We start from the raw sequence: 23971 nt of genomic DNA on the forward strand, positions 1-23971 counted from the left end.
AGGGTAGAGCTGCTCTCTGGGTTTCTGAGACTGACTCTTGACAGGACTAGAAGACTTCTTTTTCCTGAGGAGCAGTTGGTGGTTTCAAACTGCTGACCTCATGGTCAGCAGCCTAATGCACAGCCCTCTAAGTCACCTGGGAACTTTGAGTGGTCAAGGGGTCTTTTAAATGAATAAACATGTCTACCTCACACCCATACATGCATTCTTAGAATGAAGGACACACCCAAATCAGACCCACTAACATCGAGTCAATGCTGGCTCACCACGACCCTACAGGACAGGGTAGAACTACTCTGTGATTTCCGAGACTGGGGATTTTTTAAAAAAGAATTTTTAACAGTTTTATTGACTTATAACTCACATGTTATACAATTCAATTGTTAACCATATTTAAAAGTATGTGATCATCACAGTCAATTTTAGAAAGTGATTTTCTTTCTTAACTCATTATTTTTTTTCTAACAGTTTTATCAGCACATAATGCGCCTTCGCCCCATCCCCCATGGTTATAGTGCCATTAAACTGAATTGTACAAATAAAATCAGTTCTAGTGCTCCCTCCCCCTTCCCCCTTCATTCTTTACTCCCCAAGTCCCCTTTCCCTCCCTACTGTCCACACCCACCCCTGCATTCCCTATAACATCTTGTATCAATTGTTATCATTATGGGAGTAGAAAGCCCGAGGAACAACTGGTTGCTTTGAACAGCTGACCTTCCAGTTAGCAGCTCGGTGCATAACCACTATGCCACCCAAGTCTTCATTACATTTCCTAGACAAGGAGACGTTCCAGGGGGAATGAGGTCTAAATGAAAACATGTTCTATAGAGATCTTTTTATGAAGCTTTGAGTAGGTTAACGACAAGGCGAAGATAATCATCCCAATGCGAAAAACCGTCATTATGATGCCAAATGAAGTCCAATGAATTTACCACTCTCAGGCTAATTTTGGATAAAAGAAAATTTTAAAAATCATCATAAAAATCATCAATTGGCTGCAGGTCAGTTCATCACAGTGGTAGGCAGGAGTACAGAACATTTGAAAGGACTACGATTGGGATAGACACATGAATACAGATTTTAAAATTTTATAGAATTGGTTATGGCGTTTTGTCCACCTCATGACCACAAGATCCTAAGCCATATCTTCCAAAACCACAATTATAGATTAACATGGTGTGTGTGTGTGTGTGTGTGTAAGTGAAATCCTTAAGGGAACTCTGGATACGTTCCCTAATGCTACCTCTAAGTCTGAGGGCAAACTGACTCTCCCTAACCTCCGTATATGTTGTCTACTTTCCAATACCCCTGCCTGAGGGAAAAGCGGCCGCATTACTCGCTCCCAGCCAGCTGGAATTCAAATCAAATCTGCCTTTGTGACAAGATCCAAAGTGGTGTTAGGGCTCCCACTGTACACTGTAGTCTTCTACAACCAAGTGCTGTAATTTATCTGTCATTCAAAGGGAAACAGTTTCGTACAAGATTATGGTATTGTTTCATGAATCTGGAAAAACAATATGGTTTGCAGGATTTGGGGTTTTATCACCCAGAAGGAAGCAGCATTTGCAAGATGTTGATGTGGAACGACTGAGCTAGAACCTGGGACTTCTCTGGACTGGGAAGGAGCCAGGAACCCTGGTGCCACAGCGGTGAAGCATTTGGCAGCTCATCGGAAGTGGTGGAGCCATCAGCCCTTCCGCAGAAAGAAGAAATGCACTCTGCTTTTGTAGCGATTACAGCTTTGGGAAAATATCACCTCTGGGGCAGTTTTCTTTGACCTGTACAGACACTATAAGTCAGACTTTACTTGATGGCCGCAGGTTCTCAGTTTGTGGTATGGACTAGGAACACCCATAATAGTTCACCTAAGTGACAGATTGAATTGTGTCTCCCTAGATAGGTGTAACTGGAGCCCCGGGGGCATTATGAGATACACATTGGGCTATTAATCGTTAGGTCCATGGTTCAAATCCATCAGCAGCAACTCAGAAGCAAGAGGAGACTGTCTGTTCCTGTAGTGATTTACAGTTTCATAACTCTTTTGCACTGTGTCTACGAGGGGCCTCATGGGCTATATATTGAGCTGCTAACCAGTGATTGAAACCCAGGACAAAGATGAGCTTGTCTATTCCTGTAAACATTGAAAGTCTTGGAAAACCATAGGGGCAGTTCTAGTCTGCACTATGGGGTCCTTATGAATTGGACTCAACTTGATGGCAGTAAGTAGGAGTTGGAATCTACTTAACTATAGTGGGCTTTGTGTATGTGTCAACCTGGCCCGCTGGGGAATGATTCTTGGTTTGATGGTTATACAATGATCTAATCCCTTTCCTAGTGTGCTCTGATGTGATCAGCTAACTACTTGCAAGGAATTAAGGGTGAAATTTGACACCTCACTCAGGACACAGGCCTGATGAGATCTAAGGGGAGTTTCCCTGTGGTATGGCTCACATCATCAGTCCTGGTGGTGTAATGGAGGGTGAGGTAGCCAGAAGTCCTTATCAGATCCGTTCAGACTTGAGATGACTGTGATCCAACCAGCCTGATGTCAGTATGAGCACAAGGCTCTGACTCATAATAATCCCTGTTGTTGTTGAATTACTCTGAAGCTGAATACATTTGTTTTGTTTAAAAGCAATATTGAGATTCTTAAAAAGCACTCATACATGGGTTAAAATGTGTTCTGCAATTATATGCCACATGAGTTCAAATGTTAGTTGGGTCACTGTGTGACATGACTAGTCATTTGTCCTCTGTTTGCCTCACTTTCTTCAGATTGGGCAGAAAATAATATTTACTGCAGATTTTACATAGTCAGCAATTAACACAGTGGCTTAGCACACAGCAAGTTTTCTGCTCATGTTATTATTGTTAAACTAAACCAAACCCAAGTCAATGCTGACTCACAGAGACCCCTGTGTGTTTCGGAGATTGTAACTATTTATGGGAGTAGAAAGCCCAGTCTTTCTATTCTGTAACTGCTGGTGGTTTCCAACTGCTGACCGTAGCCCAACATGTCACCACTACACAACCTGGGCTCCCTTTAGAGCATTGAAAAGCAAGGATGTTACTTTGAGGGTTAAGGTGCAGCTGAATCAAGCAATGGTATTTTCCATTGTCTCATGTAAAAGTTGGACATTGAATTAGAAAATCTGTAGAAGAGTTGATACATTTGAATTGTGGTGCTGGCACAGACAATTGAAAGTATTATGGACTGCTAAAAGGACAAACCTATCTCTGTTGGCCAGAGTGGAGTATGGCCAGAGTGCTCCTTAGAAACAAGGATGTCCAGACTTTTCCTCACATATTTGAACCTGTTGTCAGCAGAGGCCAGTCCCTGGAGAAAGACAGACAGTGGGAAAGAGAAAGGACCCCAACAAGAATGATGGACACGCTGGCTGCAACAGTGGGTTCAGGCATGGGGACCATTATGAGGAGGGAACAGGACTTGGCACTGTTTTGTTCTGTGGTCCAAAGAGTCGCTATGGGTCAGAACCGACGTGATGGCACCCAATAACAATACTATATGTATGTATTAATATACACACATATGTTGGAAGAAGTGCTCCCTGAGTGCTCTTTAGTAGCAAGGATGACAATATTTCCTGTGACCTATTTTGGACCATGTTATCAGGATGGAGTCACCGGCGCATGAAAAGGGACACCATGCTTGGTCATGTAGGATCAGTAACAACAGAGGACGCTCCTCAGTGAGTTCCATTGACACAGGGGCTGCAACAGGGGCTCAATCTCCGAGGCTAGGGAAGAATCAGGGAGCGTTTTGTTCTGCTGCACACAGGACTGCCCCAAGTCAGAACTGACTGACTTGCCAGCATCTAACAGATACACTGTGTACATATTTTTTATGGGATGCAGAGAATCCATCAGACCTTTGCCTAAAATATACTAATAAGGTTCTGAAATGCGACTCAGAAGTCTATTTCATAAATCAGTACTGGCTTAACAGATGGTCAAATAAACTCAATGTTTCTTCCACCTTCCCAGAAATTACCTTAAGCACAAATTGTTATTGCCTTTGAGAAAAGAGCAGCCTTGTTTAAATGTTAGTAAACAAGCAAGCCCAGACCTCCCTTACCTCTATCTGAACCTGAGAACGAGGGCCCAAGTTGGAGTTCAACGGAATGAAAAATGCATTAGGAGTGGTGGTGATGGTGCGGAGGATCTATTACTCATTTTCCTCTTGGCCAGACAGGTAGACAGGTCCTAATCCATGGATCCTGACTTCAGACAAAAAAATAATTCAAGAATGCTTAATGAATGTCAGATAGGGGCCCTAAATGAAGGATGTTGAGCTCTTCTTCTGCATTTTGTAACTGCTCTGTGGAGACTCCATCTGGGATTTGTAAGCACTGGAAGGCATTATGATCTATCTGCATTGGTATAAAAGATGGAGGGTACAGTGAGTGGTGACTGCAGAGGATGGAGGGGGTCAGGGTGAAGGACAGAGGACAAAGGCTGGTCATGAGCATATCACTCCATTAAGGAAGGAAGCCCAGAATAATGGGCTAAAAGTGGTCAAGGGATTTCGGCTGAACAAGTTCCCCCAAAGAGATTTTTACAATGATATTGAGAGGTAGCATTCAGCGGCCCTGGAGATATTTTCTGTGAAAGTCCACTTGTTCCCACATCCACTTGTGCTTTGCCGTCGAGGGTCCTGTAAATCAATGAAGTTGAATCTTTGGGTACTCTCCACACTTTTGCTGAGTAACCTGGTGTGTGCTCCATTGTGTACATGCTTCCGACTCCCCCAGGGTTCTCAGAGATCTCTTTTGGTTCATATTATCTTGGAAACTTTTGGCTTCCATTTTGGATTTGGTATGGCCAAGATTATTTTCTTCTGGAAGCTATTGCATCCTAAATTTAGTCTGTATCTTTTTCACAAATGAAAGAGTCAGACCCACCAAGTCAGCCATATGCTATGTGTTCTCAACAGTGCTGAGATCATAAGGGAGTGTATGGGCAGCCTGACAATCAGACACGTTTGGTGAATGCTGTTGTAGAGAATACCTTAGGATGCTCTGGCCCAAGGAATAAAAGGATGCTCTGGCCCAAGGAACAGTGGGACAAGTGACCCTCCACTTGTCCTGGACTCAGCAGTTCTAATCCACCAGCGGTTCCACTACATACAAAAAGATGGGGCTTTCTGCTCCTAAAAAGATTTAGCCCCTAGAGCTGTAGACATCCAAAGAGACAGGTCTACCCTTTCCTTCAGGGTTGCTATGGGTTGGACTTGACTCTGGCTGTTTGGTTTGGTTTCAGTATAGGATGTCATGCGCTGGCACTTCTGTAAGGTACTGCCTCTGTTTCCCCTTCTCTCCTGTCCATTCAGCATCTCTTCCTTCTGGAACTTCTCCTCTGACTAGAAATAGACCCCTTTCCGCAACTATGAAACACCAAGGCTCTGAAATGTCAAAAGATTTTGTCTTTGTTTCAATAACTCAATTGACAACAAAATCTGCTCTGAGCTAATGAGGTGCTCTGCAGTCTTTGACACACCCTTGAGTTGTTTGCCACAACGCTGATGTATTTGTTTATGGAGTGTTGTCTCATACCTTACTTAGAGTTATAAGATTGCTACCTGTTTAAAATTTGGAAAAATGGTGAATCTTAATGCATATCTTATCCAACGTGTTTGGATAAAGGTAGGTACATTTGTATTACCCTGAAAATGCTCTCCAGTGCATAGAAGATGAAAATAGTTTTATACCTATTGGGGGTGGGGTGGGGAAGAAGATAACATTTTCATCCTTTGAAAATAGTGCCATGAGCTAACTGAGAAACCCACAAAAGTCCACTAGACATAAAAAGTCAGCCTCAACTTTGTTTTACAGGAAAGAGAACTTCAGAAGTTGTGAGAATAAATCAATGCATTTAAGATTGAACCAGCATTTAGGAATAGGTTTGTTCTAGTTTTGCCTTCCCAACTTGGATGCTGGTGTCTGCCTGGTCTTTTTGCGAACATCTTGCCAACTCCTCTAATTTCTTGACTCTCTGTCTATGAATAGCAGCTCTGCCACCAGGGAACCACGGTCTTCTTGGCAAACTCGTTAGTCCAGGCTGCCTGACTGGATCCCCTTTCACCTGCTTCTCTGCACTTCTCAAACACACCAACTTCTGCTTGCTGGAATCTGCCCCTGAGTAACCTTGATATTGCCTCCGGCCCTTTTTGTCTGGTTGTCTCTAGAGTACCCAGGCCATCGGAGGTGGTTCTTTTTTTTTTTTGAAGGGATGAAATTTAGACAGCTTTGTTGAAACTTTATTCACAAAATGGTCTTGTACCACGTCCTCTATACAACTTCAAGAGTCGCATTAACAGAATGGCTCAGATGGACATGTAAGCCTGGAGATGTAACTGAGTTTCGGTGACATTTTAGATCTGAGCCGTGACTAATGATATGAGTGGGATGTGCACTCAGAATCACGCAAAATCATTAATTTTCTCTCTCCCAGACAAGGCTGAAGAAGATGGCATTATCTGGAGGGCGCATGTTTGGGTGTCGGAGATGAGCTGAGACACGGGGGAGATTATGTAAGGATGCCAGCTTCTGTTTTCTGAACTCTCCCTTCCCTTCCTTTCTTTCAATGCTTACTCGCTCATCACTTTCATCAACTAAAACATGGCTACAATATTAGTATCTTCCTTATAGGGCTGCTGTGAGAGATAATTGAGTTGATACACAGATGCCTTTGTGTACCTGGGCCAGGATAAGTACTTTTAATTGTCTTACTACTTATGCCAATGTTATGTGAGACCCTGTTCTAGGCACTAGGGATGCAAAAATTGGAAGCACAATCCTTGTTCTGGGGTATATTCAAATATACAGGTGTTTCCCACATCTGTTGGCCCAAACCATGGACTCCGGCATGAATCATCTGGATCTGACAGCTGGACCACTCCATACCATCACTCATTAGCTATGTGACCTTGAGCAAGTGACTTAATCTCTGTAGCACTTCGTTTTCTCCTATGGAAATAATAGTAGTAGTAGTAGTAATAATAATAATAATGTATGACTCATAGGTTTGTTATGAAGTTTATATTGCATAAACACAAGTGCAACAATATATACGCAAGACATACTTTATTTATAGGCACTACTGATTTCGGGTCCTGATAGGGTCCTTGAGCAGACTTGACATTAGGCTCCTCATTCCTGTCAGTATGGTGTTAGCTGTGAGGCTCTGCATCTGGTGCTCAGGTAGCTTCTCAAGCCAATTCTAGTACTTCTTTCTTTATGGTTTGGCTCAGTCTGAACAACTGATCTACTATAGCTTGCCAGACACGGTGTGGTAAAACTGCCTGGTTTCAAAAATCAAATCACACAATGTCTGGTCCTGTGTCTGCAATCCTTATGAAACCTGTCCGATTCTCGGATTCATCATCTGTAACGCGGGTGTAAGGTGCCTTAGCTGCAAACTGAAGTGTTAGCCCTTTGACCTTCCAGCTATTCCATGGGCGAAAGATAGGGCAGTCTGCTTCTGTGAAGGCGCCAGTTTTAGGGACTCTAAGCGAGAGTCCTCCTCTGTCTAAAAGGGTCACTGTACATCAGAATTGATTGGGGAACAATGAGTTTGAACATGGATATTACAGTACCTAGTCCTGGTGGAGTAGTGTTGGTGCTGTTAACTGCAAGGTCAGCAGTTGGAAACCCCCAGATACTCTGGAAGCAAGCTGAGGCTTTCTACTCCTGTAAAGAATTATAGCTTTTATTCCTGTAAAGATGTACAGAAATTCACGGCGGTAGTTCTACTCTGTCCTATAGGGAAGCTGTGAGTTTGCATCGACTCGATGCTACTGAGGTTTTTTGGTTTTGTTTTTTACTGTGGTGGAGATAAAATAAGACATGGTAGGCAATAGCAAGTCTGCCTGGCGCATAGTCAGTGTTCCATTGTGTTGGAGGCTCTTACTGTTGTTTCTGTTGAGTAGGATGTGAGTCTTTACTTGGCAAGGTGCTTGGCATGGGGCTTCTTTCCACTCTAGTTTATTTTTACTACTCAAATGATTTATTTTAACTATGAAACATTGTCTTTCATCATTAAAAGAGCAATGCATTCTCATGACTAGAAGAAAATATAGAAATTATATCTTGGTTTGTTAATCTTCCGGCTCCGGGCAGGGTGGGAGCAATATTTCTAAGGAGGCATTCACATTTATAAGAAATGATCAACAGAAACGATTTTCAATTATTGCTTTATCATTGATTGTTCCCCAAAGTGTATAGGCTAGAGTAATTAAGTTTATTCTTTTCCCTTGTAATTGCCATTGTTTTTGTTTTCCTCTTGTTTGAAGTTTAAGAGGAAAATGAGACTCAATGATAACATAATGTAGTACTTAAAGTGGATCTATATTACCTGCTTGATTCTAATTTATTTCCAGCTTGATTGAACTCTAAGCAATAGAGGAAGCTGCTCTTTGTTGAGCATCAAAGGAGTGGTGTCGTTGTTGCATTCTTGGCTGCTAAGCCAAAGGCTGAGAGTTGCTCTCAGAAGGGTAAAAGATGTCACGAACCGGTCCTGCACAGATTACAGTTTAGAAAACCCCAGGGGGTGATTCTACTTGGCCACACGAGGTCTTTGTGAGTCAAATTTTGACTCCACTTCATCTAGCAGGACTTTAATGATGCCGTGCTGAGCAGCACACATTTTTCATGTATCTTCTCACTTACTCTTCCCCCAAGCTCCATGAAATGGGTGTTTCCTCATTTTGTGATGAACAAGACTAGCCTCAGATTAAATACTTTACTCAAATTTACGTAGTTAGAATTCACAACCAATGTCAAGATTGTATAAAAAACTGTGTCTCCCCAACTGGACTAACCTAATGAATGAAAAACAACAAAAAAGTTTTCAACAATAAACTTCACTCAATAGTAAGTTTCATAGAAACTATTAAGAAACAAAAAGCATAAAACATAAATATGCAGATATTAAATGACTGCCATTCCCCCCATCCCAAAATCTATGGTTAAAAAAAGGTATACTTAAAGGGTTGACAATTGAGTATGTCATGGAGGATGAAGGTACATCCGAGTTAGCCGTGGGAATTTCAATCACCTTATATACACCTGAGAGCTAGACAATGAATGAGGAAGGCCAAAGAACTGATACACTTGAAATATGGTTCTAAAGCATATTGAATATATCGTGCCCTGCTGGAAGAGTTAGCAAATCTATCTTGGAGCAAGTACAAGCAGAATGCTCCTTAGAAGCAAGGATGGTTCCTAGGGGCACCATCTCAGATCGTTTGGACTTACGGTCAGGAGAGAATGTTCTTTGGAGAGGTATCTCCTGCTTGGTAAAGTAGAGGGTCAATGAAGAAGCAGAAGCTCCTCAAAGAGATGGCTTGATACGGTGGCTGCACTCATGGCCTCAAGCACAGCAAGGTGTGTGAAGATGGGTCAGGACTGGGCAGTTGCCTTTTGTATGTTGGGTGATGATGAGTAAGAACTAACCCCATGACACCTAAAAGCAACAACCAAAGAGACCTTCCAGCATACATTTCCAAACTCCAAGCCACATCACAACATAAGCATCCAATTATGATATTCTATAATCTAATGTAGTCAGCCCGCGGGTTCATAAAAGTTGACCTCATTTACATTTCAAGGTAAAAGAAGCTTCGAATAAACCAACACACAAGAACATTTAAATATTGCCTAATGAGGAGCTTTGGAAACAGCTGAATGCAAATCACTTTCTAAATGTAAGTGGCTCTTATTGATTGAAGAAGAAACATCATGCTAGACTTTCCTATTATTTCAGTAGTGATGCTAGAAAGCTCGTATGCTCAAAATGATGAAAGCATTTAACACGTGAAGGGAAGGAACACCAGGGAGAATGTCTAGTTTCATTATACTCAGTGCTACGCCACACAATGACCATGAGCTCCCTCCGGTTTCCCCAAACATCCAAGTCTTTAATTTGTGTTATTTAAACAAATTTTATTGGGGGCTCTTACAGCTCTAATCACAATCCACGCATACATCCATTTTGCCAAACACATCTGTACATAAGTTGTCATCTTTCAAAACATTTTCTTTCTACTTGAGCCGCTGGCATCAACTCCTCATTTTTTCACTCTCCCTCCACCACCTTTCCTCCCTCATGTCACCTTGATAATTTATAAATTCTTTTTCTGTTTTTCCCCCTGTCTTACGCTGACTGCTGTCTGTCCCCCTGTGATGGGGCCCAAATGTCGATCATTGTGATTGGTTTCCCCTTACTGCCTCCTTCCCCTCCCCTTCCCCTCCTAGTATTGCTGCTCCCGTTATTTATTCATTTGAATTAATCTTGGAGTTACTGAAGGAAAAAGGAGACCTCACTATAAATGGGAAAATTCACTTCACAACATAGTTTAATGGATAAAAAAACAAATTAAAGCAAAATCAACTCATTCCCAAGACACACCAGAAGGTGGCCAAGTATTTTATGAGGTGCCTGCAATGTATTCATTATCAAGAAATAATAATTAAAACTATGGTCATGGGGTATTTCAAAATTTTACTTCATAGTCAAAGCATTCTATAAATAGGGAAGCCTATAGGTAAACTTAGGATTTACCGTGTTGCTCTGTATACAAAGATTCAATGAAGGTAGTTGCCCGACTAAAAGGAGATAAAACTTCTTATTTTTATGACTGTCCTCCTTAGATGGTGTGACTATCCTGGCAGCCACTTATTTACCATTTACAATTTCAAGTGTTCTCAAGCGACACTGAAAGCCATGCTGCGAAGAATTGCAACCCTGCCGAAAATTGTGACTTAGAGTGGCTTTCCTTTCAACAGCATTTTAGCCAATTTGGTAGAAGGAAGTCAGTGAAAGTTGTTTGCAGCTCTATCTGTCATCTGAGAGCAAGTGGTCATCGGTGTTTTTCTATGTGTGTACATGCAGAAGATCAGAAAATGGAGATTTTCCTGAGCCCAGGCCTTATGAACATTTTGTGCTTCCTTCTAAGGCCATGCACTGTGCTTGTCTTTGCTCACCATTGTGGTTTCATAACTCAGTGCTGTGTCTGGCTTATACTAAGTGCTCAATAAATATTTGCTAAAAAGAAAAAAAAATAGAGTGTAGTTAAGACCTTTCCATGTCTGGAAACGACACTGCCGCATCTTTTTTTTATGGCTGCACAGGGTTCCATCTTGTGAATGTATTAGAATTTAACAAATTCCTCTTACTTAGCTGGGATGTCAGAGGTGTTTCACTGCATGAGGTGAAACAAACCTTCTTGAACAACATCTTTTCTTCTCAGTCTGCTTTGAGGAGTGAAATGATTGGTGCAAAGAACAAACACATATCCGCTATTTTGATAATGATTTCCTCTTCTGATGGTTTCAAACAAATCACTAGATGCACTTAAACACTTTACTTTGACATTAGCATATGTATGAAAGAGAAAATTTCTCCGTAGCCTCCAGGGCTTGCAGGGACTGGAGAGGAAATACAGGGAAATTGTGGATAGGGAGCCTTATTGGTCAATGTCTACTCATCAGTGAGGTTTGCACTCTCTCAAATATGTACTCTATGAAATGAGTTATATTCCCAATTTTGGAAGTTATACAAGCTACTAGAATAAACCACTCTTTAATGTCAGTCACCAGCGATAGCTACAATTATTTAAAGACCAGTCTTTAGGCAGTGAAAGCCCAACTCCTTTGTCAGCTGGGCTGAATAAAGCTTCAGGAGATGAAGGCATTTCATTGCGGGGAGCAGATCAGTAACTCATCCCAAATCTCATTTTAGAAAGTAAATACAGCTGGAGCAATAATGTATGTCCCAGAGGTGTCAGGTTAGAAAGGATTTAGCACCACACCAGCAAGCTATAAATAAAAAAGACTCATTTTGAGGAGTTACTGTACATTCATTAGTGTCAAGGAAGGAATCTGAAAATAAAATAGCCATCAACCAGCAATTGCAAAGAGGGTAACACTACAGAATTCTACATTCGCAGAGAAAGTGGGACTATGTGATCCAGAAATGGAAATGGGGAGGTTTTTACTCTCTACAATTATCTTGTGAAGTTATGAGCGAATGTCGCTTACCCTCTCTTGCACGTGACAGTTCAAATGCCCGAAATAAAAGAGTGGCCATTGTACAGCTCAAGTATTTCAAAAAGCCTATGGAAATCTTCAAAGAATTCATCTGGACTCTCAATGGGTATACAATGATAGCAAACATTTTAATTTTAAGAAGCATGAAAAAGGCAAAGCTACAAAATTTTAATAAAAACTTTATTATGACTAAATTTAGACAGTAGCAAAAAACAAACAAACCAACAAAAACCCCAAACAGAAAACCTAAAAAAGCCCTAATGGATTCAAAAAGCCAATCAGGATATGTACTCAAGAGACAGTAAGAACGTGCATGGGTTTGGATCTGTGGCAGGTCCGATCCCATGGGCCTCTCACAGTGTCCCATGCCAAAGCAAACTGTCACCCCGAACCATTGCCTGGCTTTACCTGGTGGGCTTCAGTCACTGAAGTGGGTTGCACAATGAAAAAAAAAAAGAGAGAGAGAGAGAGAGAGAGAGAGAGAGAGAGAGAGAGAGAGAGAGTAAGAACAAAACTTAAGCCCAAAGACAATATTCACCAATTCCTGAGACTGACGGCCACTGCCAAGGACAATCCCAAAAGCAGAAAGAGAGACATGTGAATTTATTTTCCCCTGTCTGAAGTTGAAGGTTGTTAGTACTGAATCACTCAGAGTCCACAGTGGCACAACCAGTAAAGCGCTGAATGAGTAATCAAACATTCGGTGGTGGGACAAACCTACCAGAGGTGCCTCCGAAGACAGACATGGCAATCTGTTTTTGAAAGTTCAAAGCCTCAAAAACCTTATGGAGCTTATTGAATGGACAAACGTGAACTCCTCATGAAAAGAGTTAGATGCGATCCATATCGCAAGAGCTAAGATTCGAAGATGGAATAGGGCGAATTTAAATGTCCAAATCTCACAATGCTTGCTTATTTTCCTGGGTCCCATTGAAAGGGGCGTATGGATGCAGTAAGGATTTCTTCCCAAAACCTAATGTTGAGAATACTGTAGACAGGCCATCTTTAAGGAACCCTGAGGATGTCATCTGGTTAGTGTTTGACTGTTAACCACAAGGTAGGCAGATCAAACCCATTAGCCCCCTTCCTGAGAGACAGCTAAGGCTTTCTACTCTGGTAAAGTTTTACAACCCTATATGTCACTATGAGTTGGGGAACCAGCTTGGAAAGGAGATGTCATATGAAACTGGATAGACAAGGGACAGATGGAGTAAGCTACAGAGAAGAGTACAGCTGGAAGAGACACTAGAGATGAAAGAAATACAGTTTTGGAACTCCACAGGGACAATTCTCCCCTGTCCTCGAGAGTCGTTATGACTCAGAATTAACTTGCTGACAGGGCATTTGTTATTTCAGTTTAGTGATCTAGTGCTGCTCTAGCAGAAAGACCAAGTAGGTAGCTTGAACAAACATAAAATTATTTTCTTACCATTTAAGAGGCTAGAAGATTAAATTCCATGTGCCAGCCCCACAGGAAGGCTTGCTTTCTCTGTCAGCTCTAAAGGAAGCCCTAGTCTCGTCCAAACTTCAGTTAGACTGTCTTCACGTGGCCCGGTATCTCTCTTTCCTCATCTGTGCTCCCTAGCTTGCTTGTGCAAACTCTTTTATATCTTAAAAGAGATTGACTCAAGCTACACCCTTTATTAATCCCAACGCACTAACAAAACAAAGACAACCCATTCTCCAATGGGATGATGCCCATGGCTATGAGGCTAGGATTTAGCATCGATCGATGAGGGTTAGGGGTAGTTATGAAGTAGCAACAAAAATAATTTTATGGTTGGGGGTTCACCACAACACGAGGGACTGTATTCAAGATAACAGCATTAGGAAGGTTGAGAGCCAGTGCTTTAAATAGAAAGCTTAATTAACAGTCTGGCCTAGTGGAGCAACTCTTAAATGCACTCTCCCCCTCACATTAAAAAAAAAAAGGGAAAAGGAAGAAACAACCAATGAGCATTGTCTCTTGAGCTTTGATTTCACTTGACAAGCTTTTTGAGGGGCCAGGTGACATGATGTCTTCCGCTGGCTTGATTGACGTTTGCTCTCGGGGTTGTAAGGATAGCGCCATGTCTCTAACCAGGAATGACTTTGGGAAAAGTCTGGGGCGCTTCGGAGCTGTTCTTTCAAAGCACAGTATGTTTCCACTTACTGCTGTTTTTCCTGGCCAGTCAGAACCCGAGACTCACATTTCACAAATAGCAGGCAAACAAATAGCCTCAGTCTTAAGCAGACAAACAAACAAACAAACAAACAAACAAACAGAAAATTCTAAGTTAAGGGGTTCTGGTGGCACAATCGTCAAGCATCCAGCTGCCAGCCAATTGATGCTTCAAAGTCAGTGAAAGGCCCAGCAAACTAGGATCTGGAGAGACTTTTCTTTAATCGGTATGGCGATATAACTGTAAAATAATTTTCTTAAATATAAAAACCTTCTATACACAGCCTTCCCTCCACAGTAGGCTCTATATTCAAAAACACCAAACTCAGAACTTCCGGGTGAGATGTTCTAATATGGTTAATGGATCCACGCTGGAAGTGTGATCAACAGAGTCCCATTTCTCTAATATTGAAAGCCTTGGGAAGTTATGGTTGTACTTGTATTAAGTTAAAAACAAATGTCTTAAGTGTGCGGCGTAGATCAGAGTATCTGGGTAAAATCCCGAGGCATATTTTCACCTAGGAAACATGCGTCTATCAGGGATCACTCTCGAGTGGATGAGGGAGCCCGAGCAGGATGGTGCCCAGGGAGAAGTTGAAATGGAGAGCGTTTATAACTGATGTCGCAGAGTTGCTTTAGTTTAGGATGTTTTCACCCCTCCCCGCAAATCTACCCATCTTTCATGTGAGTTGTCCCTGGAGAAGTGTATCCTGTGTGGGGCAGCCCCAGCCTGTCGCATAGGGCAGAGACACCGGAAGAACTCAGTTGTGCATCACTAACAGCACATAAAACAAAACCAAACTCCTAAGGTCCACAAAACAAAACCAAACTCCATTTCCACTCATAGCAAACCAAAGATAGGCAAATGAATACTTCAATTTGTAAAGCAGGGATCTGGTACAGCGCAATTACTATAGTGTATGAGTTATTTTAAAATAATTGTCTAAACTAGCTGATTTCTTTTTTGGTAAATTAAACAGCTACTATATATCAATTGTGGATGTTTTCCTGTAAAGAAAACAAAAAAAATTATTTACAAACTAGTAGTAGCAAATGGAATTGGCTCATTACCATACCATTGAAAAGTACCGGAAAAGGATGTAAAACTTCAAACCCAACTCACTGCCATCGGATTCAACGTTATGTACTGTAAGAAGCTTTGTTTTTTAACTTCAGGTCATTGAAAGTGAGAATTTATTGAGGGCCCTGGGGCCATTGTGCTCCGGAGAACCCCACTGGCAGCAGGCAGGAGAGCTGGTAGAGAGGGGCCCTTCTTGGTTCTTCTTCTGGGGCGCAGGTTGTTGGTGGGACCACACTTCTTCTTGGGGCAGTTAACCTCACGGGGGTGAAGGCAAGCATGACACTTGGCGGCAGACCATCTTGTCGCAGTTGCACTTCTGGGCCAGCTGGCGCAGGGACGGCTTGATGATGACACCATGCAGACGCAGCACCAAGTGCAGGGCGGGCTCTTTCTGGATGCTGTAGTCAGAGAGGGTGCGGCCATCCTCCAGCTGTTCACGCAAAAGCAGACACTGCTGGTCCGGGAATGCCCTCCTTGCCTTGAATTTTAGCTTTGACATTCTTGATGGTGTCGCTGGGCCTCAACCTCCAGGGTGATGGCCTTGCCCCTCAGGGTCTTCACAAAGATCTGCATCTCTGCTTTTGCTGCTCAGACTGCCATGCTGACGAGGTAGAGAACTGAACGTACACATAGGCAAACGTTTCTTTTCTGGAGGAGAAGATGAATGGTATCCTGCCGTAGGAACAGAAGAATCTCCCTCGGCAGACGCACAGGTAGGATTTCTGTAGAAGTGAGGGGGGAGAGATTCTGAGACTCTTACTTGGGATATCTTATCAGGACAAACCAGCCCATGGCAAAGGGCATCATGCTTGGTAAAATAGGGTCAGTGGAAAAGAGGAAGACTCTCAATGAAATGGATTGGCTTTACGGCTGTAACCGGCAGACTGATTACCACAGAGGGCTCAAGCATAATCATTTATGAGGCTGGCCAAGGATGGGGCAGTGTTTTGCTCTGTTGTGGATGAGGTCATAGGAGCCAGAGCCAATAGGAGGGAATCGAAGGAAAACAACCATTGTTATTGATTACTATTCATCCAGCTCTCCTTCACTCCACGTCCCACCGGGTCTTGTGTCATCTTCAGGATCCTTAGTATGTTGGAGTCCTTGTAGCAGGTACCATGTTTGTTGAGTGCTTTTCAGCCTAAGGGGCGCTCCTGTCTAGCATTAGATCAGGCACAATGCTCATGCTTAGGGTCACAGCAAGGTGAATAGGCCTTTGTCCCTACTCTGCTTTGTGTCTGGAAGCTCTGCTGATACCTCTGGACTATAAGTGACCCTGCTGGTATTAGCATTCCCAGTGGCATAGCTTTCAGCATTACAGAAACACACAAGTCACCCCGGTATCACTGATAGACACGTGGCATCTAGGACATAGTCACTATTAAAAAACTAGTTTCCGACCATTAGGCTCATGTTCTTTTTGCTACACTATAGCCCAGACTGAGGCTAGAGAGCAATTAGGAATTATAATTTATTCACAAGTCTTAGACTTTTTGTTATACGAATGGAGCACTGAAATATTTGTACCTAATGGGCATTCAGGGGGATGCCCAGGAATGTTTTCTAGGACTTCCTTAGTATTCAGAATTGTGAGCCACCTTCTCTGAAATTCCAATCAATGTAAAATTACCTAACCCTGAGACAACAAGAACATAGATAAGCCGGTCCAAATACGTAATTATGAAAAGAGCACCTATCATGAAAGAGCAGCAGTTTAGGCCACATTCACCTGTTCTATGAAGACCTTCTGAAGAGATTACGAAGGAAAAATAACCAAACTCTTTAAAAAATACTTTTAAAGAAATTATAGAAAACATTTGTGTGTGTCTCTGTGTAAGGACTTTATAGAGAAGAATATTCTACAAATATTTCTTCAGCCCACATAGAAGTGATAAAAGAGTATTTGCAAACTATAAGGGAACAAATGTTGGAAACAAGGAGGAAGGAAATAAAATGTGGGAACTATGATCTTGGTGATCGAAATGAAGCTGTGCGGTAGTTATATAATTGTCAATTGGAGAGGATTGTGAGTGGAAGGGTGAGGGCTAGTCTGTCAATCGGATCATAGCCAATGAGGCTTCTGTGTGGGCATGGCTTTCTCCTGAGGATTCTGGGATATCTGGTATTTCCTTCTTGGAAGTGGGAGACTCTGGGCTCTCTCCCTGGGAGACATAGCAGTAGTCTCTCCACCCTGATGCAGCGACCCCTACTAGAGCAGAGATGTTTCCAATGACACTGGATCCAAGGACTTTATACCCACTGGCTTGTGATCTTCTACATTCGGTGTCATTACATGTGTTTCATGAGTCTGAAGAGGACTTTATAGATTGGTATCGGACGTATGGACTAATATTGGACTTGTGAACTTGATCTGGACTGGGCTGGAAGGTTTTCTCAATGTTCAATTGCTCTTATATATAAAGCTCTTTCTTATACACATATGTGTGTCCATGGATTTGTTTCTCTAGTCTACTCAGATGAACACAGCTGACAATTTCATGGCAGAATTTTCCAAGACCAACCACTTGTTAATAGAAAATACACTTTTTAACAACCTAAAAAACAATTAGATATGTGTAATTTTCCAGACGAATGCACAGAAAACAAATGGAATACATCTGTGAGAAGATGCAATGGAGAAACTCAATGATGAATTCAAAGAGCTGAACAGAACATTTCAAGGACAGCCCAAGAATGCAAAGTCAAATATGATCATGAAATGTACAAACACATTATAGAGTTAGGAAAACCAAAAGGAAGAATACGATCAGCTTGCCTTCAACAGAAAGAAGCAAGGAAAACTACAAGCCCCGTGCAGCGACGTTGAGTCTATGGGAAAAATATTAAATCGTGTAGGAAGCATCAAGATAAGATGGAAAGAATAGTCACCTCCCTCATGTACCCCCACCTCCCCCAAAACGAGTCCACAGTCCATCACTTCAAGAAGTAGCACATGAACAAGAACCAGTATTGCGGAAGGGATAAGTTCAAGCTTCACTAAAAGCACTAGCCAAAAGTAAAACTCCCAGAATGGACAAAATATCAATGGAAATGGTACAACAAAGGTGGGAAGGGGGAGGGAGGGGGAAAAAAAGGAGTGGATGCCAAGGGCTCAAATAGAAAGTAATTGTTTAGAAAATAATGATGGCAACATACGTATGAATATGCTTACAACTGATGTGTGGAATGTTATACGAGCTGTAAGAACCCCCAATAAAAATGGTCTTTTAAGTAAAAAAAAAAGACTCACCAAGTCTTGCTTAAATCTTCTGCACAAGACATCTTTCAAATGTTGCATAGCTTAGATACTATTTTGAAGACTAAGATGCGCCTGACACAAACCGTGGCATTTTCAATTGCCTCATTTGACTTGGAATAAGGAAGACGGCAGGGGAGTGGATGCTGCCAAAGAGTCTTGAATTGACCATGGACAGCCAACAGAATCAACAAATTTATCTGGGAAAAAGTCCAGCCAGAATGCTCCATAGATTACAGGATGGAAAACTTTAGCTTAAATACTTTGGATATGTTGTCAGATGAGACCAGTCCTTGGAGAAGGACATTGCACTTGGGAAAGTAGTGGGACAGAGAACGAGACAGAGACTAGACAAGGATGGTTATGAGGATGCCACAAGACTGGCAGTATTTCATTCTATTGGACATCTGATCGCTGAGAGTTGGAACTGACTCGAGGCACTGAACAGCAACGGAAACATAACGGAGGCCTAATGGGTTAAGGTATTGGGCTTCTAATCAGGAGGTTGGCATTTTGAAACCACCAGCTGCTCTGCCACTAGCCAGCTTCTGTAAAGATTTGGTTTTTGAAACCCTGTAGCAGTGGTTCCCAACCTTCCTGATGCCGCGACCCTTTAATACAGTTCCTCATGTGGTGGTGACCCCCAACCATAACATTATTTTCATTGCTACTTCATAACTGTCATTTTGCTACTGTTATGAATTGGGTGACACCTGTGAAAGGGTCATTCGACCCCCAAAGGGTCGCGACCCACATGTTGAGAACCGCTGCCTTATAGGGTCTCTATGAGGTTGTGTCCACGTGGTAGCAGTGTGCTTTCTTTGTTGGTAACTATGAAAATTCTAGCTCCAAATCAGTACTTTTATTTTAAAGTTACCAAGTCAGTGTCTCCCTTGTGAAAACACAGCAACATTATAATAATTATTTGTAGTAGACAATGACAAATGATTTCCCAATTTTCCATAGAAGTTCTATTAATTCACCTAAGAAATAAAGCTGCTGTGTACCTTACCAACATCTAATCTGTTTCATATTACTTATTCCAGTGTATGTATACAGATATTTCATTAGCATTTCCATTTTTCTTGTGATGACTGATGAATAAATTCTTTTTATATGCTTATTAACAATTTACATATTCTCTGTTGGGAAGTACCTATTCAAATCTTTCATCCTTTCTTTTTTGGACTGTTTCCTTTGTCTTATTGATTTGTAACAGCTCTTTATATATTCTTGATGGGTCTTTTGTTGGATATATTTATTATTGAAAATAGCTTCCTCCTCCCTGTGAGTAACCAGTTCTATCTTATAACAACCCTATAACGATTGTGCTATTTAATGTTCAATTAACTCTGAGAAAGAAAAGAGCACACACAGGCTTTCATGAAAGTACCCATGAGTTGAATGTTGTTACGCCTTTTTGAAATCCCTTTCCATAAAGTCAAGGGAGTCAGTGAAAAGCTTGAAGCCACACCCCCTGCCCTTGTTTCTGTGATTTGAGAGGTGTTAGATTTGCATAGGGTAATAGAATACCTGGGTGGTTGCATGGGTTGTACAAGGTCCCTAAGGCAATTCCCATCCATTGGACCCTGTGAAACATGACCTTCTTTAGAAACAGGAACTTTGCTGATGTAACCAAGATAAAGCAAGGCCATCATGGTGTCCAGTGGGACCCAAATTCCCACTGTTTGACCAGGATCCCGGAAAGAAGAGAGCAAGGTGGACACAAAGTGGGCACAGCTCGGAAGTCCATGTGAAGGTGGAGGCGAGACTGGAGGGTTGTAATTGCAAGCAAAGGGATGCCCAGGATTCTGGGAAAGCCCCGGAAACAGGAAGAAGCAAAGAAGAATTTTCCACCAGTGTCTTCAAAGAGAGCCTGGCTCCCCCAGCACCTTGATTTCAGCCTTGTCATTCCAGAACTGTGAGAGAATCGTCTCTGTTAGTGTAAGCTACTCTGTTTGGGGTACTCTGTGGAACCATGTTGTATCTACCCCACATGGAGTAGTTGCCCTGGAAACTCCTATAGAAATAAACAGATTGCCAACACAGATTACACTTAAAAATCATTTTATTTGGGCTCATACAACTCTTATCACAATCCATACATACATCAATTGAGTAAAGCACCCTTATACATTCGTTGCCCTCATCTTTCTCAAAATTTGCCTTCCCCTTGGGTTCCTGGAATCAGTTCATTTTCCTTTTTCCCTCCCTGCTCCCACTTCCCTAATGAACCCTTAATAATTTATAAATTATTTTATTTTATCTTACACTGCCCAGTGTCTCCCTTCACCCACTTTCCTGTTGCCCATCCCCCAGAGAGGAGGTTATATGTAGATCCCCGATATTGGTTCCCCCTTTCTACACCTCCTTCCCTCCCGGGGTTGCCACTCTCACCATTGGTCCCTAGATTCCCTGTGTTTCCAGATCCCAACTGTACCACTGTGCATCCTCTGGTCTAATCAGGTTTGCAAGGTAGAATTGGGATCATGATAGATGGGGGGAGGAAGCATTTAAGAACTAGAGGAAGGTTGTGAGTTTCATTATTGCTACACTGAACCGTGAGTGACTCATCTCCTCCCCACTACACCTCTGCAAGGGATGTCCAGTTGTCTACAGATGGGCATTGGGTTCCCATCATGTACTCCCCTCATTCACGATGATATGATTTTTTCCCCGCCTTTGTTGTTTGAAACCTGGTCTCCTCAGCCCTTCATGATCACACATGTTGGTGTGCTGCTTCCATGTGGGCTTTGTTGCTTCTGGGCTAGATGGCCACTTGTTTACTTTCATGCCTTTAAGTTTCCAGATGTTATTTCTCTCAATAGCTGGGCACCATCAGCCTTCTTCAGCATATTTACTTATGCACACATTCATCTTCAGCATTTATGTGGAGAAGGTTATCACACATTGATGGTTTTTTGTTGTTTGGTGTCTGGTACCTGATCCCTTCAACACCTTGTGTTTACTTACGCTTGTGTGCTTCTTCTATGTGGGCTTCATTGCTTCTGAACTAGATGGCCGCTTCTTTGCCTTCAAGCCTTTAAGATCCCAGACACTGCCGATCCATTGCATGCCCCCAGTATTTTGCCTTAGTGTGGGGGGGGGGCAGCTCAGTCATATATCCCACATTGTGTCTCTGGTGCTGTCCTGTGTAGGGCCAGGGGTCAGTGCAGGATATTGCATCTCGCTGTGGGGCCAGCTATATGGTCCTCTATGTACATTGGGCCTTCCAAACTGGGCTATCGTCCTCTGAGCTTGGTGGGCTCAGGTTTGCTCCACTTCATTCTTTCTACTTCCTTTGCGTCAACTTCCTTCTGGGCGTGCTGTGGTAGGTCAGTTCCTTTCCCACACCAGACAATCTATTTTCATTTTCTGTGGTACTCCCTTCGATGGTGGGGGTCAGGCTAATTCTGGTTAGGGGCGGCATACGGTCCAGTCTCTTTGTGTATCCCTCTATGTGTTACGTTGCCCTCCTGGTTTGGTGTGTCATGGTGGGGTCCATGTGCATGTTCCAGTTCTGTGGAGACACAAGCAATACTCTACCTCTGGGTGGGTTAGTGCCCTGTTCTTCCCGTGCCATCAACTCGGTTTCTCCCCACCCTGCTTCTCCCTCCACCTGCTCCCCTTCTCCTTCTTTATGTTGGACTCTCATGTACCTCCCTACGTGTGGCCTGCCCTCGCTTCAACTATCTATGCTTCTACCCATTTATTGCGAGATAGATGTTTATTTTTCTATTCCTGCCATGCTGATTGTACTTACCTCAGGGGACTCATGTTATACCTGTCCTTTTGAGTTTGGCTTACCTCGCTTAACATAATTCCTTCCAGCTCTTCCCACGAAACAACATATTTCATGTGATCATTTGTACTTTTCAGTGCTGCATAGTACTCCATTGAAGATTACACATTTTTATGAAAAACCATTGCGGTGTGTTTAGTCACATACTTGAGTGGGAACCAGTAAAGTGTCTCCCACATCTTTTTATCAGCGGACATTTTCTTTCCGTTGTGATGGATCAATAGCAAGAAAGCCATGTACCTGAAGTGTTCTGGTTTTTCTGCTAAAATGACAAGACCACCTTAGTCCGTTGGAAAGGGAATGAAGTGGGACCATGGCTTATCCAGGAGCTGCCAGGAGCAGTGCAAGTCAGTTCTCCTGTGTAACAGATCACCCCCGTGATCTCAGCTAGAACCTTGGATCCAGATTTGAAGACCAACTGGGGAAGCAATCATTTCAGGGTTTTGAGATTTTTCTCATTAGATTTTAGAGAGGTGAGTCACTATCAATGCATGCTGTCTGAAAAATTCACCACACAGCCATGTGATGGGAGCCGGAGATTTTATTTGTTTTACCTGAGGTGCCTAATGCTCGTGGTATCAGAATAAAGACCCACTCCGTTTAGTAGAGAAAAAGCAGATAAAGAAGAATTGAGTAAATTACGTTATTTTTCTTATTTTCACAGAAGTAACACTAGTGACTAAACTTCTGAGAAGATAGATTTGATGAGAAGAAAAACAGAATTCTACTTTTCCACTCCCACAAACATCCACCCTAACTGAATACCCCAAGGGAAGCTTGGGCTTAGTTTTCGCTCATGTTATAAACCGGTGCCAGAAAGTAATTCCCACTCCTGGCTCATTTATAGACTTCTGTGCCTTCCTTGAGGAATTAATTCAGAAGAAAGAGGAAGGTGTTGGTAGCAGAACAGTTATTTTTACAATAGATGACTACCTAGGTGAACGACTTTCACCTGGACTATTGGCTGTCAAGGTCTCCTGGGTTAGTGTGGTTCTTGAGAACTCGTGGGGGAGTTCTTCAACAGCTGATTCCGGTCCACATCCTGGTCTTTAATGGCATTGTCTTTGGAGGAATTGTCACTGAGTTGTTCCTGTTTTGTCGATAAGTACTTTATTGAAGTAAATACTTATGTTAACAAGTGAACAGGCATAACTGGTTAGTCAATGATTTGAGACGAGTTCTTAGTCTGCTCTAGGTAGCCTATGGCCCAAACCCCCCTCCAACGTCAGATCTGCTCCAGGTGTCCACTGAATATCACTTAACAAGGTGTTTTAGATTGATACTTGATGATATATGAATTTTGCACAGCACCCGAGGGCCCAAACTAAAAATATATAACTTCTTTAGACACATTAAATTTAAATGTGTTGGTTCAGTTTCTTTTTCTTCTTTTTCCTTAGGCCCCGTCCAGTCAGGTCCAAATGATAGTGACCCAGGGCACAACCGAAGGGAACACTGTCCATTCTGTACTGTCCTCTGTTTGGGTCCATGATTGCAATCTCTATGTCCACGTGTCTTGGTGAGGGCCTTCCTCTTTTTAGCTAATCTTCCATTTGTCCAGCCTGATGTCCTTTTCCAGGGGCTGGTCTCTCCTGGCAACATG

At 42.4% G+C, this 23971-nt stretch overlaps 1 non-coding gene and 1 pseudogene across 1 annotated transcript; one reads left to right on the top strand and one right to left on the bottom strand.

Moving 5' to 3' along the window:
* Window positions 1-12379: 12379 nt before the first annotated feature.
* Window positions 12380-12513, top strand: LOC142462015 (small nucleolar RNA SNORA42/SNORA80 family). The gene has a single exon (XR_012787165.1). It is a non-coding gene; the product is annotated as a small nucleolar RNA SNORA42/SNORA80 family (small nucleolar RNA).
* Window positions 12514-15406: 2893 nt separating this feature from the next.
* On the bottom strand, window positions 15407-15883 carry LOC142461604 (ubiquitin-ribosomal protein eL40 fusion protein pseudogene; annotated as a pseudogene).
* Between the last annotated feature and the right edge of the window lie 8088 nt (window positions 15884-23971).

The sequence above is a fragment of the Tenrec ecaudatus genome, chromosome 11 (assembly GCF_050624435.1).
Source record: "Tenrec ecaudatus isolate mTenEca1 chromosome 11, mTenEca1.hap1, whole genome shotgun sequence".
NCBI lineage: Eukaryota > Metazoa > Chordata > Mammalia > Afrosoricida > Tenrecidae > Tenrec > Tenrec ecaudatus.